The following is a 20,179-nucleotide window of genomic DNA, read 5'->3' on the forward strand; positions in this document are numbered from 1 at the left end:
GAACAAGTAACTGAAAAGCACAGATTCTTTCCACAATAGAATAAGATTTAAGAATAAGTTGAATTCTACAATGACATAAACTGATCTCTACTAATAAAGAACATATAAAACAACCAAAAAAAATAGTAATAGATATTATCCATGATTAATCATCACAGTCCTCAAAGTAACTAACAATGAATGGGCTCAAACTCCAAGTTTAAACCACCAAAAAAATACTATATATATATATGTATATGTATATGTATATGTATTTGTATATGTGTATGTATATATGTATATGTATGTATGTATATATATATATATATGTATATGTATATGTATGTATGTATATGTATGTATATGTATGTATGTATATATTATGTATATATGTATATATACATAAATACATATACATGTACATATATATGTATATGTATCTATGTATATATACATACATACATACATACATTTACATAAATATGTATACATATATGTATATAGATATATACATACATATATATACATATATGTATACATATATGTACATATATATATACATATATATGTATACATATATATATATACATACATATATATATATACGTATATATATATATACATACATATTGTTGGATACAATTGATAATTGCATGATTGTCTTTGATGTTACACAAATGTCATATCAGTCATCAGACAGAGTCTACCGAGCTCAGAAGGTAAGCACAGCTGTTGATAGAGTTTATCGAGCTTGCAAGGTAAACAAAGGAAGTTCAGTGTTTACCAAGCTCACTCGGTAATCAAAGGATTTGTTGCCAAAAGAAAGTGTTTACCGAACTCACTCGGTAAACAAAGGATATGAGATAGGTTGTCAGTATTTACCTAGTTGACTCGGTCATCGAAGAAAAGTAGCAGACAGTGTTAACCGAGCTCACTCGGTCATCGAAGAAAAGTAGAAGACAGTGTTAACCGAGCTCACTCGGTCATCGAAGAAAAGTAGCAGACAGTGTTAACCGAGCTCACTCGGTCATCAAAGGAAAGTCAGAGAAATCGGTGTTTACCGAGTTCACTCGGCGACTGAAGGATTTCACGAAATTCTCTGTATTAACTGAGCTCAGTCGGTTAACACAGGAATTATTTTCTGTGTAGTATTTACCAAGTTAAGTCGGTCAGCGAAGGATTTCTCAAAGGTTAAGTAATTAAAGTTAATTACTTTAATGAAGCCGACTTATAGCACAATTATTTATAATTGTAACTTGTATTTGAGCCGACTTGATAATCTGAAAGGTATATATGAAGGATCAAGTTGCGAATTCAAGTATGGAAGTATGAATGTGAAAAAGCTAGCAGATATGATTGAATATCTAATATGCTAATTATAAGGAAGGTCAGAGCAAATTTTTGAAGGATCAGAGATGCAGAGTTGCATTTGATCAGAGAGGATCCAGAGGAACAGAATAGAGATCTGTATCAGCAAAGATAAGTTGTATTTATTTCAGATCACTCATTGTTACTTTCTAACAATTGTAACAGTGTTTTCAAATCTCTTAACAGAGTGGGTTTAACAGCCTTTTGTAAAATCCTCTAACAAGGTGGCAATTCAGTTGAATTGATCTAAAGACCTCTAGCAAGGCCACTCCTAGCAGGGTGATTAAATCCTCTAACAAGGTCGCACCTAACAGTGTGTTTTGTAACCTTTAACAAGGTTGGATCCTAACAAGGCTCACTTTAGAAGAGTGAAAAACAGTAACTAGTTACATTGGTAGTTTTTCCCATATTGGGTTTCCATGTTAAATCTGGTGTCTCTTGTCTCTTGTTTCTTGTGTTTTCAGTTTGATTATATGAGTATCAGCAATGAGTATTTCCTTTGACATCTTAAGGGACTTGTGGGAAAAGTTTTCGTAGTAACTGATTCACCCCTCCCCTCTCAGTTACTCCATTCTCATTTCCAACAATTGGTATCAGAGCTTATTGGTGCTTGCAGGAAAAGATTTCAAGGATCTAAGCCAAAGATCAAGATGTCTTATAAGAGAGAAATTCCAAGACTCAACAAAAATAACTTCTCTGCATGGCAAGGATTGATGAAACTTCATTTGGCTACTATTGGTGATACAGGACTGAAATATCTTGATGAAAAATACAAAGAACCTTCCGGCACATTATCTGTCAATGATATTGCTAAAAAGAAGACTCATAACAATATGATGATAGACATTGCATCTGCACTAAGCTATGAAGAATTTGATGATATCAAGGATTGCCAAACCGCTTTTGACATGTGGAACAAGCTGAAAGAAATCTATGGAGGAGATGACAATGTGAAAAGAGCAAAAGCAGAAAGTCTAAGAGGACAATTTGACCAAATGAGAATGAGAGAGGATGAAAACATTGCAAAATATGTTGATAGAATCAAAGCATGTGTCAGTGCAATCAGGGCATCTGGAGGTGATATCAAAGAAGAGACGGTTATAAGCAAAGTTCTCAGAACCTTGCTTCCCATCTATGCAATCAGAGTTTCTGCAATTCAAGAAAGAAGGTGTGAAGCAAATCATAATATCAATTTGGAGGCTATAGTTGGAAGACTAACCGCATTTGAACTAGACAATTTTGACAACTATGTTCCAGCTTCCAAAAACACTGAATCAACATTTGAGGCCAAACTTTCACTCAAAGATAAAGGAAAAAAGAAATCAGAGTCAGAAAGTGATGATGAATCAGACCAAAGTTCATACAGTGATCTTGAAGTAATTGAAGCTCTACTGGCAAAGAAATACTCCAGAGGCAGAGGAAAATATAAAGGTAAAGTTCCTCTAATCTGTTTTTCATGTGAAGAAATTGGTCATATTGCAGCTAGGTGCCCAAACAAGCAGAACAATGATGAAAAGAAGGGTCATAAATGGAATAGAAAGAAAGATTACAAATCATTCAAGAACAAAGGTAAGAAATCATGTTTCATGGCTGAAAATTCTAAGGATTCTGATAATAGTGAAGATGAAATTGTTTATATTGCTGTGAAAGATGATTCTGATAGTGATGAGGAAGATAAAATGGCTCTTATCTCTCATATAAGTATGAATGATACATGGATTATAGACAGTGGTTGCTCTCATCATATGACTGGTGATAAAACTAATTTTGATCAGTTTGAAGATTATGATGGTGGCAGTGTAAGGTTTGGTAATAATGAACCTTGTTTCATAAAAGGAAGAGGAAGAATCTCTCTAACCAAAGAACTTATATGCAACAATTCCTATTGGGTTGAAGGTCTTAAACATAACTTGCTAAGTGTGGCACAGTTACTCAATACTGGATTTAAGGTGGAATTCATGCATGGAAAGGCAAGACTGTTGAATGAGCAAGGAAAGCTGATAGGATCTGGCACACAAACTAAAGGTAACTTGTTCTACCTAGAACTTGGTGAATGCTCATGTTTTATTGCTCAAATTGAAGAAATTTGGTTATGGCATAAGAGGTTGTGTCATGTCAATTTTGATAATCTGGTGAAGATAAGCAAATTCAAAAAGGTAAGAGGCATTCCTAATATAAAGAAACCTGAGGTCGGTTTATGCAAGAATTGTCAGATTGGAAAAATGGGAAAGACTAGTTTTAAAAGTAAAAGCTATCAGTCTGAAGATATATTAGAAATTGTGCATACTGATTTATGTGGACCCATTGGAATTGAAAGTTATACTGGAGAAAAGTTCTTCATTCTTTTTGTTGATGATTACTCAAGAATGATGACTGTTATGTATCTAAGGAATAAATCAGAAGCTTTTGAGAAATTCAAATGGTACTTGGCAAGAGTAGAAAAAGAAACAGGAAAAAGATTGAAATGCTTAAGGTCAGACAGAGGTGGTGAATTCATTTCACATGAGTTCAATAACTTCTGCATTGAAAGAGGAATTAAAAGACAAGTTTCAGCACCAGGAACTCCAGAACAAAATGGGATAGCTGAAAGAAGAAATAGATCCATTATGGATTGTGCAAGGACCCTAATGATTGAAAAGAACATTGCTATCAAATACTGGAAGGAAGCTATCAGCACTGCAGTTCATACCTTGAACCGAGTACAACTGAAAAAGGACTCATTCAAAACTCCCTATGAATTATGGTATGGCTACAAACCCAATGTAAGTTATCTGAAAGTATTTGGAAGCAAATGTTATATTCTGAAAAAATCTAGAAAAGGTAAATTTGATGTAAAAGGAGATGAAGGAATATTTCTAGGTTACTCTTGTAAAAGCAAAGCATATAGATGTTTAAATCTATCTACTCACAAGGTCATAGAAAGTGCACATGTGAAAGTTGATGAGTTTGCAGAGAAATCAAAAGAAGAAAGCAAGAAGGTTCCTGAAGACTACAGAAGATTTATTTACATTGAACCTGATACTATACCAAGTACTCCAGTTAATCAGGAATCCTCAACTCCCAAGTCATCAATGACCGAGTTGCACGAAGTTCAAACCGAGACACAGGAAGTTTTTACCGAGCTAAAAGAATCCGAGTCACTTTCAGACTCTACCAAGCAAGTATCTACCGAGTCTGAATCTACCGAACCAGAACAGCAAGAATCTGAAGTACAAAGGGACAACAATGAAACTCATTCAAGAAGTAAAGAACCTGTGTTAGCTAAATATGTCAGAAGGCATCATGCTCCAGATCAGATCATTGGAGACAAATCTGAAGGAACTCTGACAAGAAGTAAGTTAAAAGGCACTTGTTTACTTGCTGATTTTGAACCCAGAAATATCAAAGATGCATTGGCAAATGATAGTTGGATTGAGGCTATGAATGAAGAAATAGAACAGATAGAGAAAAACAAAACATGGACTCTTGTATCTAGACCCAAAGATAAGAATGTGATTGGAACAAAATGGGTATTCAGAAATAAACTAAATGAAGATGGTAAGGTATCAAGAAAAAAAGCTAGACTAGTATGCAAAGGATATGCTCAAGAAGAAGGTATAGACTATGGAGAAACCTTTGCTCCTGTTGCAAGATTGGAAGGTGTAAGAACCTTACTTGCATATGCTGCTCACAAAGGATTCAAAGTTTATTAGATGGATGTCAAGTCAGCATTTCTCAATGGAATACTGGATGAAGAAGTTTACATTGAACAACCTGAAGGTTTTGTTGATCCAGATAAGAAGAACATGGTCTGCAAATTACACAAGGCGCTGTATGGTCTAAAACAAGCTCCTAGAGCATGGTATGAAAGATTGCATAACTATCTTATTCAGATTGGTTTTCAAAGGACTAATGATAACAGTAGCTTGTATATAAAAGAAGGTCCAGATAATAAGATTGTTTTGGCAGAAATATTTGTAGATGACACTGTTTTCACAGGCAATGATGATCTATGCAAAGAATTTTCAGAAAAAATGAACAAGGAGTTTGAGATGTCTATGTTTGGTGAGATTAAATTCTTTGTAGGTCTTCAAATCCAACAAAGTAAGAATGGCATCTTCATCACACAGTCAAAATACATCAAGGAGATATTAAAAAAATTTGGTATGGAGGATTGTAAACCAGTTGGAACCCCTATGTGTACTGGATTGAAACTTACCAAGGAAGATGAATCCAAAGAAGTGGACCAAACACTGTATAGATCTATGATTGGAAAGTTGCAGTATGTAGTACATACTAGGCTAGATATTGCCCTTGCAGTCGGTATTGTAGCAAGATTTTCAGCAAAACCAAGAGAAACTCATATAATGGCAATCAAAAGAATAATGAGATATTTGAAAGGAACTGAAGATTATGGGCTATGGTATAAATTTGGAGGTAATTTGGATTTGAAAGTATTTACTGATGCTAATTGGGCAGGAAACCTTGATGACAGGAAAAGCACAAGTGGAGGAGCATTCTTTCTTGGAAAGAGATTGGTTTCTTGGACAAGCAAAAAGCAGAATTGTACATCCCAATCTACAGCAGAGGCAGAGTATGTTGCTGTAGTAGTAAATTGTTCAAATATTGTTTGGTTTAAGCAGTTATTGCAAGGAATGAGGATGGAAATCAAAGAACCAGTTGTTATGTTCTGTGACAATACTAGTGCAATCAATATATCAAAGAATCCAGTGATGCATTCTAAGACCAAGCATATTGCAATCAAATATCATTTTGTTAGAGAATTGGTACAAGACAAGAAGATCAGATTGGAATATGTCAATTAAAAGGAACAAATTGCTGACATATTCACAAAGCCACTACCTAAGGATGCATTCTTGTATCTCAGAGGTAAGTTAGGGGTTACACCCCTATCCGAAATTCACTAAAAACAAGTTTTAGTGATGCATCAACGCATACCAAAATGAAAATCTATCTGTTGATGCAGTCAAATCTGGAAGCTTTGCATATGAATCAGTACTAAAGGTACATTACAATTCATTTAAGTTCTATTGTCTTTGGCATTTGTTGTCAAAGAGGGAGAGATTTACTTTACTGTCATATCTTTCTGAAATTTGTGTGAAAAAGAAAGTTCTTATGTAATTCCTTCACAGAGGGAGATTATTGAAAGAGGGAGAGTCTATCATCTTAGAGGGAGAATTGTTTTGATGACACATTGTGTTGATAAGGACTTATTTTTAAATTTTATTCTGCTATGACATGTTGTGTTGCCATCAATGCCAAAGAGGGAGATTGTTGGATACAATTGATAATTGCATGATTGTCTTTGATGTTACACAAATGTCATATCAGTCATTAGACAGAGTCTACCGAGCTCAGAAGGTAAGTACAGCTATTGACAGAGTTTACCGAGCTTGCAAGGTAAACAAAGGAAGTTCAGTGTTTACCGAGCTCACTCGGTAATCAAAGGATTTGTTTCCGAAAGACAGTGTTTACCGAACTCACTCGGTAAACAAAGGATATGAGATAGGTTGTCAGTATTTACCGAGTTGACTCGGTCATCGAAGAAAAGTAGCAGACAGTGTTAACCGAGCTCACTCAGTCATCGAAGAAAAGTAGCAGACAGTGTTAACCGAGCTCACTCGGTCATCGAAGAAAAGTAGCAGACAGTGTTAACCGAGCTCACTTGGTCATCGAAGAAAAGTAGCAGACAGTGTTAACCGAGCTCACTCGGTCATCAAAGGAAAGTAGGAGAAATCGGTGTTTACCGAGTTCACTCGGCGACTGAAAGATTTCACGAAATTCTCTGTATTAACCGAGCTCAGTCGGTTAACATAGGAATTATTTTCTGTGCAGTATTTACCAAGTTAAGTCGGTCAACGAAGGATTTCTCGAAGGTTAAGTAATTAAAGTTAATTACTTTATGTAATGTATGAAGCTGACTTATAGCACAATTATTTATAATTGTAACTTGTATTTGAGCCGACTTGATAATTTGAAAGGTATATATGAAGGATCAAGTTGCGAATTCAAGTATGGAAGTATGAATGTGAAAAAGCTAGCAGATATGATTGAATATCTAATATGCGAATTATAAGAAAGGTCAGAGCAAATTTTTGAAGGATCAGAGATGCAGAGTTGCATTTGATCAGAGAGGATCCAGAGGAACAGAACAGAGATCTGTATCAGCAAAGATAAGTTGTATTTATTTCAGATCACTCATTGTTACTTTCTAACAATTGTAACAGTGTTTTCAAATCTCTTAACAGAGTGGGTTTAACAGCCTTTTGTAAAATCCTCTAACAAGGTGGCAATTCAGTTGAATTGATCTAAAGACCTCTAGCAAGGCCACTCCTAGCAGGGTGATTAAATCCTCTAACAAGGTCGCACCTAACAGTGTGTTTTGTAACCTTTAACAAGGTTGGCTCCTAACAGGGCTCACTTCAGAAGAGTGAAAAACAATAACTAGTTACATTGGTGGTTTTTCCCATATTGGGTTTCCACGTTAAATCTGGTGTCTCTTGTCTCTTGTTTCTTGTGTTTTCAGTTTGATTATATGAGTATCAGCAATGAGTATTTCCTTTGACATCTTAAGGGACTTGTGGGAAAAGTTTTTGTAGTAACTGATTCACCCCTCCCCTCTCAGTTACTCCATTCTCATTTCCAACACATATATATATATATATACATGTATATATATACATATATACATATGTATATATATACATATACTTATATATATACATATGTATATATATATACGTATATATATACACACATATATATATATATGTATATATATGTGTGTGTGTGTGTGTGTGTGTGTGTGTATATATATATATATATATATATATATAAGTAAATTTCTCAAGCATTTAGTCTTTAAATAAATAACATTTGCATATAGCACCACCTTTCGTCTATTACTATCACATCAAAATAGTTCTAACAATACCAAGCTATGAGTATTTTTCTATATGACTCCAAGGCAACCCTTTCCTAGTTTAATGCTCCTTCATTTATAGCCTTTTACAAACCTGAAAAGGCATCCATCAAAAGCTAGACTTTCAGTTACAAATGATTATAGACGAGAGTAGTTGAAGGAAAATTTTTAAAATTTAGAATGCAAGAGATAACTATTCATAACTAAATTTCTTCGATGCGGTTTTCTCCATCCATTACAATTTATTTTACCAACTTCCAGCTCCTAAAGGTGCGGGTTCGTTAGACTAAGAAACTTTTATTAGCACACATCCTTCTACCACCTTAGCTTCCTAATCCTCTAAGTTTGCCTTTGAATAAGCTCTTTATTTAGGTACAACATTGATTTGATGTTGTCTATTATGGTGAAGTCTTGGAAAGCAAGACTATCACTCTCCTTGATCCTAGACATAGTGTTACTGAAATGTTTGGTTAAGATATTAGAATCTATGGTATCATCATAAATTGTAAAATACCTATAGGGTTTTTTATCTCCATATCTTTTAAAATCTCCTTGTGCATCTCGGTGACTTCAAGTTTTACCATTTATATTTCTTCTATGGGTTCCCTGTAGATAGAATCTTTGCAATTCATGTTTCTTTTTGGGATGAATAGTATGTAGGAGTCTATGATCTTCATGATGTTTTAACTTAAGAACTTCAAAATGCCATACTTTTCCACTTCATGTAATTAAAACATGAATACCTGGCCTGAACTTTGATCTGCCTCCAATACTGGAATGAGGGACTAAACTTCTCCCACTACATATGTAGTGGTAAATTCTAGGTTAAATTTACCTTCTTCCTTCACAATGGGTTGTACCCATTCATTCATTGCCTCCAAGAGTAACCTTCCTCTATATATTTTCCTAACCACCTATTGACTATCTAACAAGTTAAGATCAAAATATTGTGGTGTTTGTATCAACAGGAGAGCACCAATATTCATCAAGGAGTGTATATACTTAGCCATGGTGATTATTAGTTTCTTTGGCTCCTTTTTTTTACTATCATTTTTGGATTGAGTCAGCATATAATCCATAGAAAACTTGAAGAAATAATTTCTAGTGTCCTTGGAGATAGCCCCTAAATCCACAATAGTAACCTTGAGATCTTTAGCATCGATTTCCCCAAAGCCTTCTTTTTGCTTGTAGGTAGCCACTTCCACTATAACTTTACTAGTTACATGATCGTTGATTAACCATGCATCACTCTTCACATTCTTATTCTTAGAGATGCAAGCCATATACTTTGTGACTATGTCTTTATTAGGTATGAACATGGGATGGAGATTGCACTTTTTACTTATTGAATTGGATAGTCAAGGTGGAATGGTGGAAATGGCCACTACTCCTTGGTTATTTTTGAGAGGATTCATGAAACTATATTGCACTACATTTGGAGCTATTATTAGTTATAGACATCGGTGTCTTGATTGTCTATGAGAGTATGTTCTTCCCCTTTGTTATGTTCCTAAGCCATGGTAGTCTCTCTTTGAACCTTTTTTTGAGCAAGCATTGTAGACTTGGTTTTAGATCTGATCCTCAAAGCCATGAGTCACTTAGGGGATGCCACTACTTTTTTCTTTTAGGAGTTAAAGTGTCACCTCCAGCATGAGATAAAACTGTGATGTTAGAGGTTAATGGTTTAGAGAAAGAAACTACCTTTAGAGATTTTGCAATCTATTTCTTTTTGAATGGTCTCATACTCTTCCTCCTTAACTAGCTATTTTGTATAGGCTAAAATAGATCTAGTCCTAAGATTTATATCATCCTCTTGTGCTCTATTCCAATCTACTTCAAGTTAAATTTTCTCATTGGCTTCCTCCCATTCTAGTTCAATGATTTTTGAATCATATTTAGTCATTCCCTCCAACTTGAACTTTAGTTTTAACAAGGTAATTTGAGGGACTATCAACCTCAAGTGATCTCTGTTAACCACTTCACACTTGTCACCAATTTTTTTCCATAAATCCTTTAGGTGAAGAACAAATTGAGATTGACCCTTTATTTTGAGCATTATTGCTACAAAACTTTTACTTTCAAAATCCCTCCTCGCTTGATAAAATCTGAGGTTAAAAAAAAGAAAGTTACTTTTGATTACATAAGCATTAATCATAGTGCTATATACTAGAGAGCTGATTCTAATTGGGAAAATAGACACCCAATTTTTTTGAAGAAGATTATCTTCAATTAAGAAAATAATTTTCTACATAACTTCACTATAACAAAGCATGGTAAGGTATACTGACACAATTTCACACGGTCTTCTTTAAATCCCCCCTAGTCATAGGTATGGAAACCTTGTAAACAGGATGGGCTTCTAGGGATATATTTATTATTGGGGCTTTTCCAAGGCTTAGATGCATATTCCCTATCAAAACATCCTGTAGTTTTTTGAATTCTTCTAACACTTTGTCCTTCTGTAACAATGGGCAATATTGATAGATAGTTATATCCTTGTTCCAAGGTTAATTACTTACAAATGTAATGAAATAAGACAAGAAAGAAAAAATATAGAATTCTTCTCTCAATACGTTTGAGTGTTTGAGTTGATTCCTTAGAAAGCTAGCTATAAAATTTGCCCGATCCAAAAATTGCTTCCTAGTTAGGATAATATCTATGTACTGATACATCTAGTTCTCAAAGAGTAAGACATCGGTAAACCCCTTAGCTCGATGTAGTAGAACTATTAGGTCATGGATACGAGGTTTCATATGGTCTTTGGTAACTATTATGGGTAGCCTTGAACTTCATTTTAATTTTTTTCCATTTACTTTTGGGCCATGAGGTTGTGATACTTTGCAAGGTTCTCCTAGTGTTGAACTAGGGACTGTGTAGGGCCAAAAGTAGGAAAGGTGCATTCAAGTAAACACAAGATTAAAAAAATGGTTTCCCTAGTAATGGATAATACTAGCTCCCCATTCCTAATCAAAATACTTCCAGTTATTGCATCACATAGGTCAATACACAAGTGAAGCAATTCTCGTCTTACAAGAGCAAGAAGGAAAGTGATAGCTTCAAGAAAACCGCTTGAAAAAAAATCTAAACATCCTTTAATCTCATTACCCTATTCAAGAAAAATAGTTTATAAATTATTAACCTTGACTCCCATTAGGTTGGTGTTAAAAATTATGAGCATTTTACCTTCAAGACTAGAAACATTCCCAAAAAATGTAGAATAGACTTCATTCTAACAAAAGAAAACAAACACCCCAACACCACTCTTTTTTTTTAGACCAACAAGATAGAAGAAGAGACAAGATATTTTTTCAAATTCTCACCTAAAATGAAAACTAGAAAACTACCTTCATTCACTATTGCTCCACATTCAATTCACCTCGATATAGGATAAAAAATTAAATAGTAAACTTGGCAATTTTAAAGGTAATTTTAGCACATTGGTGAAAGTGTTGCCTACCACATACACTTAAAATTTTGATAGGACTTCCTTATTAAATGATAACCTTAAGGGAACATCCTTGCAATAATTACAAACCTCTAATAGCTAATCTAGCTTGAAAGTGAAATATCTTCCCTTTTAATACTCATAATGAAAAAATCAGCATCCAAATCAAGTAATGATGAAATGGAATGAACACCTTAATCATTATTCTAATGTTATATATAACATCTTGGTCCTTGCAATAATTACAAACCTTTAATAGCTGATCTAGCTTAAAAGTGAAAGATCTTCCCTTTTAAAACTTGTGATGAAAAATTAGCACCCAAATCAAGTAATGATGAACTAGAATGGACACCTTAATCATTATTCTGATGCTATATCTAACATCTTGGGAACTATTGCCTTTTCAAGAATCATTAATAATCATGTTCATAAATACTTAGTAGTAGAACTAATTTGAACTACTTTGAACCAAGGTGCAAAGAGGTTCAAAGTGGTTCAAACAAACATCTCTACCACACTTGACAAGTCCCACCTACAAGATTAAGAGTCAATTTTAAAACTTCAATTGAACTACTTTGAATCACTTTGAACTAGAGTTAAAAGAGGTTCAAAGAGGTTCAAAGGAAAGGTTCATAAAGAGGAATTAGAAGGCTTGAATTTTGGAGGCAAGATAAGATGATGTCTGAACATAAGGAAGCATGGAAAACTTGTTGATGTAGATTTCTAAAGCTAAGGGAGAAAATGAAAAAAAAAAAAAAAAAAACTACAATGGAAACTCAAAACTAGGGCTAACAAGGGCTCTGACTGGGGAATGTGTATGTGGAGTGCACAAAGAACTCATAATGCTAGCAACATTAATTGACTAAAAGTGAAGAAAAATAGGAAATGAAATAAAATAACAACAATAGGAAAAACTAATGGTTGTTGCTCAGTAGCTTCTGGCTATAATTCCCTTTGAAGCTTAAAAGAGAAACCCCCTTGGATTAAAGATTGGTTACCTAGGCTTATCCCAAAGATTAATATTTTTTATTAGCTGACCTTGCAAGAAAAAATTCTTATATAGGATAATTTAATAAAATGAGGTAATATTATGCCTAATAGGTGTATCCTTTGTAAGAATTAGATGGAATTGGTCAATCATTTGTTTATACATTTCCTGTTGTCAAGGGAGGTCTAGGACAACATAACAAAATTTTTTGGGGTAAGTTGGTGTAAACCAATTAATCTACTACATTTCTTTTTCTATTGGATAAGTATGTTCAAGGGTTTAGACTTGCTGGATTTAAGTACCTAGACTTTGCCTCATTTTTGTTGGGGAATATTGAAGGAAAGAAACAATATAATTTTCAGAGACAGAGAGGAACCTACTTATGTTCTAGGAGAGAATATTTATAGAAGCAAAAAGGAAAATTACAAGGTAAGGAAGGGGGAAGATATTGAAAATGGTCGTAATAAGAAGGAGAAAGAAAAGGACAAGAGGTCCAAAAGATAGGATGTGAAATGGCTACTCCCTCTTAAGGGATGGCATACAAAAAAATTTGATGGTGCATCAAAAGGTAACCCTGGACCTTAAGGTTGTGGAGGAATCATAGTAGTAATTATGGTGGAAGGTGGAGGATTTTTCTCATCCATTGGGTTTCCAAACTAACCATTATGTAGAAGCCAGTGCTACTAGCCATATAATTAAATTAGCCTTTGACATGGGGATCAAAAAATTATGGTTGGAGGGGGATTCTAATAACATTATAAGATGTATTAAAGGAATTAGTCAACCTTTATGGACTACTCCTAATTTAATTGAAGAGACCCAAAATCTCCTTCAAAATTTCAAATGTATCCATGTCACCTATGTTTATAGGGAAGCTAACCTCATGGTAGACTAGTTTGCCAATGAAGCTGACAAGCAAGATTAAATGATGACTTGGAATTTGGATGGGAATATTCTGGCAGAAGTGAGGAGTCTTATCAAACTGGAAAAAATCTAGGGAACTACGATGGAGATCTTATTGTAATAATATTAATTTATTGAAGTTGGGGTGTCAATTATTATAATTATGATTTTTTTAGAAAACATAGTCAAGAGGTGAGGTTATCAGTGTCATATCGACAAGTTTTGTGGGTCGATATTTTTATCTACCTTTTTTCTTGGGGTATATAAAAATATTTTGGCACTTTTCAAATACATGAAAACTATAGCTTTCAAAGGGTTGAGAAGGGTTTTTAGAGGTTGGCATTTATGAGAACTGTAGGAGTGGAGGGCACAAAAATGGTGGGGCAACAGAGTAGGAAGGAGCCTATGGAGGAAGCAGAAAAATGGAAAGAAAGGGAAAAAGTATGGGAGAAATTGCAGAAGGGAGGTATAGAAAATTAAATTGCTAAACTCCATGGCTTCAACCCAAATGTAACTAACAATGTGAACTCTTGGAAGGATGGGAGAGTTAAAGTGAATAGAGTTTCTTTTCAAATTACAAATGAAGTCATTGCTTTTGCATCTAAAATTCTAGTAGAGGGCTTCAAATTTTATAGAGACAAGAAGCTGTTAGTGAATGCGGTCAAAGATTTTGTAAAGAAAATAGAGGAGAGGAATGATCTAGTAAAATGTGAAACATACTATGAAATGGACTCCATCAAAAAACTTTGGAGGTATGTTTTATGAACTATTATAGAGTATATTTTGTTGGATACTAGATTTGACTAGGCAAGAACCCATCACTTTGAGTTTCTTAGCCATTTTCATCATGGCATCAATTTTTTTTTCTCCTTTCATTTATTTAGTTCTATGAAAAAGGCTATCATAGGATACAAGGTTCAAAACTCTCTATAAATCATGCCCTACATGAGGGATTATTATTGTTAATTTATGAGCATTTTAAAGCCTAGACTTTAAGCAAATCCTCTCAACCTAGTGCAAATACCTCCAAGGACTCATGCAACTCTAGTTTTTCCTCTAAATTAGAGGATATTGAAAGTATCAGCTCGGAGGGGAAGGAAAATGTTTCTTCTAGAAAGAAGGATAACGAGTCAGAGAAAAAATTACCCTCTCCTATTATCTCAAATAAGAAGAGCCCTAGAAGACATGGGCCTAAAATTATAGGCTAGCGTGATGAAGATAATAATGAGGAAGGGGAGGATTTAAAATATGATGATGAGGAGGAGGAGGAGAAGGAAGAGGGAAAAATAATTGTATGCTAAGGGGGTTTTGGTGTCAAGGTCAGATATCTCTACTATTCCTCTTTCCCCAATTCATCTACAAGAGCGGAGAAGGAGAAAATTGGAGGAGAGGATGGAGAAGTGATTATTAAGGATAGGATAAATGCAAGGAGAAATTTTAATGTTAGAACATCCAAGATGGGGATTGTTAGAGAGATAATGAATCCCCAAAATTTGGATGAAAAACAAGGCCAACTCTCATTTGAAGAACTCATTGATCCAGCTATGGTGGAAATAATAGATAATGCTAGGGAAACATGCATGAATCTTTTGAATAATGCTCATAATAGAATGATTGAAAACTTTAGGTCAATCAAATGGCTTTATGAAAAACTGGAAGAGGTCAGAGTGTAGTGTCTATCCTAGTTTGCATTTTGCAAGAGTAGGAGAAGGAGAAAATTGGAGGAGAGGATGGAGAAGTGATTATTAAGGATAGGAAAAATGCATGGAGAAATTTTAATATTAGAATATCTAAGATGGGGATTGTTAGAGAGACAATGAATCCCCAAATTTTGAAAGAAAAACAAGGCCAACTCTCATTTGAAGAACTCATTGATCTAGCTATGGTGGAAATAATAGATAATGCTAGGGAAACATGCATGAATCTATTGAATAATTCTCATAATAGCATGATTGAAAACTTTGGGTCAATCAAATGGCTTTATGACAAACTGAAAGAGGTCAGAGTGTAGTGTGTGCCCTAGTTTTCATTTTTCTATTGTTGCCAAACTCTTTTAGGATAGTTTTATGTTGATGATTATTAGTAACATTATTTTGAGATTATCAGATATTGTTTTAGATTCGATTTATTATATGATGAGATCATTTGGTACTCTATATTTCATGTATGCATGATGATTATTCAAGTGATTTTAGTTACTGATGATGATTAGATAGATATTTTATTCTATGTGTTTTCCTATGGATACTTACCCCATGCTTGCATGTGTATGGTGTGCGTGTTTGTTTTCTTTTTGTATGGCATTTTTGATGTGATTAAGGAAGGGAGTTGTAGTTACCTACTAGTCATGATCTACACGATGCACAACTTCTTGCTATTGCCTGTTTAGCTTAGTATATATTGCATATGTACATGTATGGATTTTATGTAGGTTACGGGTATCAAATTCCCTAAATTGCTAGGATGGGTGTACCATATTGCATTATCTCAATGGTAAGAGAGGGAAGATAAATTCTCAAGTCCAAATCCTAAACCCTTTAAGCTATTTGTCCTAATTGAAAATTAGGATAAGTATTTCAGTCAAGTACCCTCTAAATGCATCAGATGATGTAATTCATGATATTAACCCTTGGTTCAATTTTGTATGTGTTTTGCTATGATGGGTTTTCGTATTTTACTTTATGAGTCTTTGGTTTATTTTTCTATTAATTGATTCTAATTAAGAGATTTAATTAAATAGAAAATTAATATGATATTTTAATATTTAATTTTATTTAATCAATTTTGAAGTTAATTAAATAAAATAATTAAAAGTAATGTGCATTATTTTAATACTTATTCACATAGAAGTATGCAAACTCTTGTGAGTTGTCATGTTGACAACATAGGATTTTGCACTCTAATTATGTACATGTTGTCTACACTTAGGAGTTAGCACATTATTTGAGCACATAGTGTCTACAACATTTTAGACACCTCATCATGTTTATCTTCTTATCGTGGAAGATATGTGCTTAGTTGTCATGCTTATCTCTTAGTTTTTTCTAGATACATTCTAGATGCATCTTAGAGGCCTTTATATACAGGATCTCCTAGTGTGTATGGACATCCTCATATGCTTCTACAAGCACTCCTAGTCGTTTGGAGGGGGTTCGATTCTTGGAGGAATTGTGAATGTTGGAGAAGGAAGGAATTTTTGGAAAATTGAAGGTTCTAAGAGGAGGAGCTTCTCTACAATTTTCTGAGGCATAGTGAATTAGCATCAGTGTCCAAGTAAGCACTCATGATTATTTCACATATTTTATTATGTTCTTTCTCTTCCTATCTTCATCATGTCTGTTATGTGTGTCTAAATAATTCTCTATGAATGAATCTTCAATTTTGTAATTTGGAATTTGGACATGCATATTATTTCATCCAATTATGGGAATTAAAATATTATTGCAATCTTCCCTTAGTAGAATCAAGATTTGAAAATTGATTTGGGTTTGGGTCTGAATTAAAATAGAATCTTATTATTATGCATTAGTTTTAGATGATTTATTAACTAATCTAATTTAATTTAATTTAATTAAGACTAGTTAATAGTAGAAGAAGTGTAATTAATTATTAGTCAATTTAAGTATATGGATTTTGAAATGAGGGTAAATTAAAAGAAAGGAGATATTAATAAGTGTTTAGTGGAATTAAATAATTAATGAGATTGATTTTACTTAGAATCAATGAAGATTATTTTAAATAAATGATTGTCCTTGACGTGTTTTAAGGAAATTGTAAACTAATTATTTGAAAGTTGATAAGTATTATTCTAATGTTTTGAATAATGTGAATGATTTTATCTAAAAGTCAATGGGAACTAGTTCAATGATTTAAATAAGTAAATAATTATCTTCTGATTATTTTAGAAAATTGTTTAAATTAATGAAGGGATAATTCTATGCATTATTCAAAAAATAAATGGGTTGACTTGTAGAAGAATCTTATACTCTTGAAATATACTTGAAACAAAATATGAAACCTCATATTTAGCTTAACCATGTGATTGAAAAAGCAAACCAAAACATGTGTTTGTATCTTGTTTTTCTATGCTATATGTTTTTTGGGGTTTGTCCTAGCTTTGACCAATCTTAGGTTGTTACCAAAGGCTTGGGGGTTATGTGTTTGCGATGTCATGTTGATGTTGATCTCGATCTTTTTAAAACTCAACCATGGTAATGTGATTGTATGCTCTATGAGATGTTTGTATTTACTAATTGTTTTTTCTTTCCAGACTTCTTGTGTGAAGCTGAGGTGTATGTATTTGTGATACTTGACTTAACCATTTTTGAGTCATCGACCAGTTATACTTGGATTACTTTCTAGTTGCCTTGATGGGACTGAAGTGTTTATTTTGATCTTGACGATGTCGTGTTGTGACATTTTTGAGTTGACCATTTTGGAGTCCTTGATCAGTATTATTTTGAGATATTTTTTGGTTGCTTGTTGAGAATTGATGAATATTGTGATCTATCATTTGATGCTTTTCAGTTACTTGTGGAGAATTGATGTGATTATTGTGGATTATCTTTATGATGCTTTCTAGTCACTTTTATAGGACTGAGTTGATTTTGTGATTTGTGATTTCATGATCCTAGGGTAGGTTATCTACTTGTAGTGTCAAGAAGTGGCTTGCAATGGGGGCCGAGGCCCTAAGTGGCTACCAGGGTAAATCATTCTAATTTATTTAATAAGTGAAAACATTTACACTAAATTGGGATTAAAATGAACCTAATTAGATAATATAAATTTTCTTGCCCATGCCTCAAGTGCTAGTATAGACTAGGATGTGAGTAGAGAGAACGCTTGATTGTGACCTTGCATTCTATAGTTTGTGATGCAGGAGCATCTAGAGGTATAAGGGCAATATTGTGTCACCCAAAAATAATGTACCTAGATATAGTTTGTATTTCATGTGTATTCATTTTTTGATACCCATTTAGGTCAAAGAAAGGTTCTGACTCTCATAGTTCCACTATTAGTGTTCTGGGTTAGAGTATTTAAGCACCTTGGGATATGTGTAAATGTCAAAAAAATAGGACTATGTAATTGAGCCATAATTATGGTGAATTAGAAGGTGTAAATTGGAGGGAGGATTAAAATTATAATCTAGAACATTTTAGAAAAAAGAATTAGGTCAAAAGGCTGCACGATTTAAAAGTTATTGTAGTTTTTCAGTTTCTGGAGACCTCCTAAGAATGCTTCAAAGTCAGGTTCAATGCATTAAATGACCTCCTATAGGGCTGAAAAATGGGAGATGAGTGTAGCTAGTCCATAGGGCTATAGAGTACTCTAAGAGCTCTCCAAAAGTGTAAACAGTTTGTCGATCGGAGCTACGGTTCAAAAGTTATGCCTCCCAAAAGTTTGGCTACCATTTTTGGATTCTTCTAATTTTGTACCGACTTCTAAAGTGACTTTTGGAGCCTTCCATTTTGGTGGTGGATGCCAACTAGCAATTTCTAGAATGTATTCCTAATTCTTAACCCTTTGGGGTCTATTTAAGGACATTTCTGGCATTGTAAAAGGTAGTTTGGAGTGGAGTTTGAGAGAAGGTACTGGGAGAAGAAATTATCTCCAAATTTATGCTATTGTAAGCCCATAGGGCATGTTTTGGAAACTATTTCTCTGCACTAAGTGTACTAGCATATTTTCATAGTTAATAAAATTTTCCCTTTCCTGTTGTGTCCATTTTGTGTTTGAGTTGTGTCTCCATCAATATGTCTCGTCAGTACAAGAGGATACTAGTGTCCACATAGGGATCACTAGGGGGCCGAGGTCTATTGAGAGACTACTAGGGTAACTCTAGCATGATTATGTGATGACACTTTCTCGCTTACATAGTAGATTCCTACATGTCCTTTTTGTGCCTCTAGGTGTAGATGTCAATCTATGTGTTGGAACCTTTGAGTTGGCATACTTTTAGGATTCTTGGACTTAGAGAGTATTTTTGTTATGTGATTTGATATCCTATTTGGGACTTGAGACTATCTCCTCGGCATGGTGGGAGTGGGCCATTTAGGTTCCACACGATTGGGTGGTAGTGCTTTTTTATTCTTAGCATTTGAGATCTATCTGAGACACCATGGCTAGAGCATTCTTTTTTGGAATTTAACTTCATTCTATTATTGGATCATTATGATGGATGTTATTTATTGAAACATAAACTTATATTGATGATTGGCATGTGATAGAGGCTGTTATCTACTTTGTAGGATCATCTTATGTTTTATTCATGCATGTTAGATTTCTTTATGCATATGTAGTAACATCTTTTAGGAGTCACATTCCTACTATGATCATACTGAGGATATCTTTGGTGACTTGGGATGTTATGCATAGAGGGATGGATAGGGCCCAGGATGGTCTAATGATGCTATTGATGGTTGGGAGGAACTGTGTACTTAGTTAGTTGTGTTTTATGATGGATGGTTACCATTTACGATGGTTGTTATACCTTTATTGATAGATGGATGTATCATGTATGTTAATAGTTTCATTTATTTTATTGCACTTGTATAATGAGTTTGATGAGGATGAT

Source organism: Cupressus sempervirens, chromosome 10 (genome assembly GCF_028749045.1).
Source record: "Cupressus sempervirens isolate cs-2001-9-10 chromosome 10, ASM2874904v1, whole genome shotgun sequence".
Classification (NCBI taxonomy): Eukaryota; Viridiplantae; Streptophyta; class Pinopsida; order Cupressales; family Cupressaceae; genus Cupressus; species Cupressus sempervirens.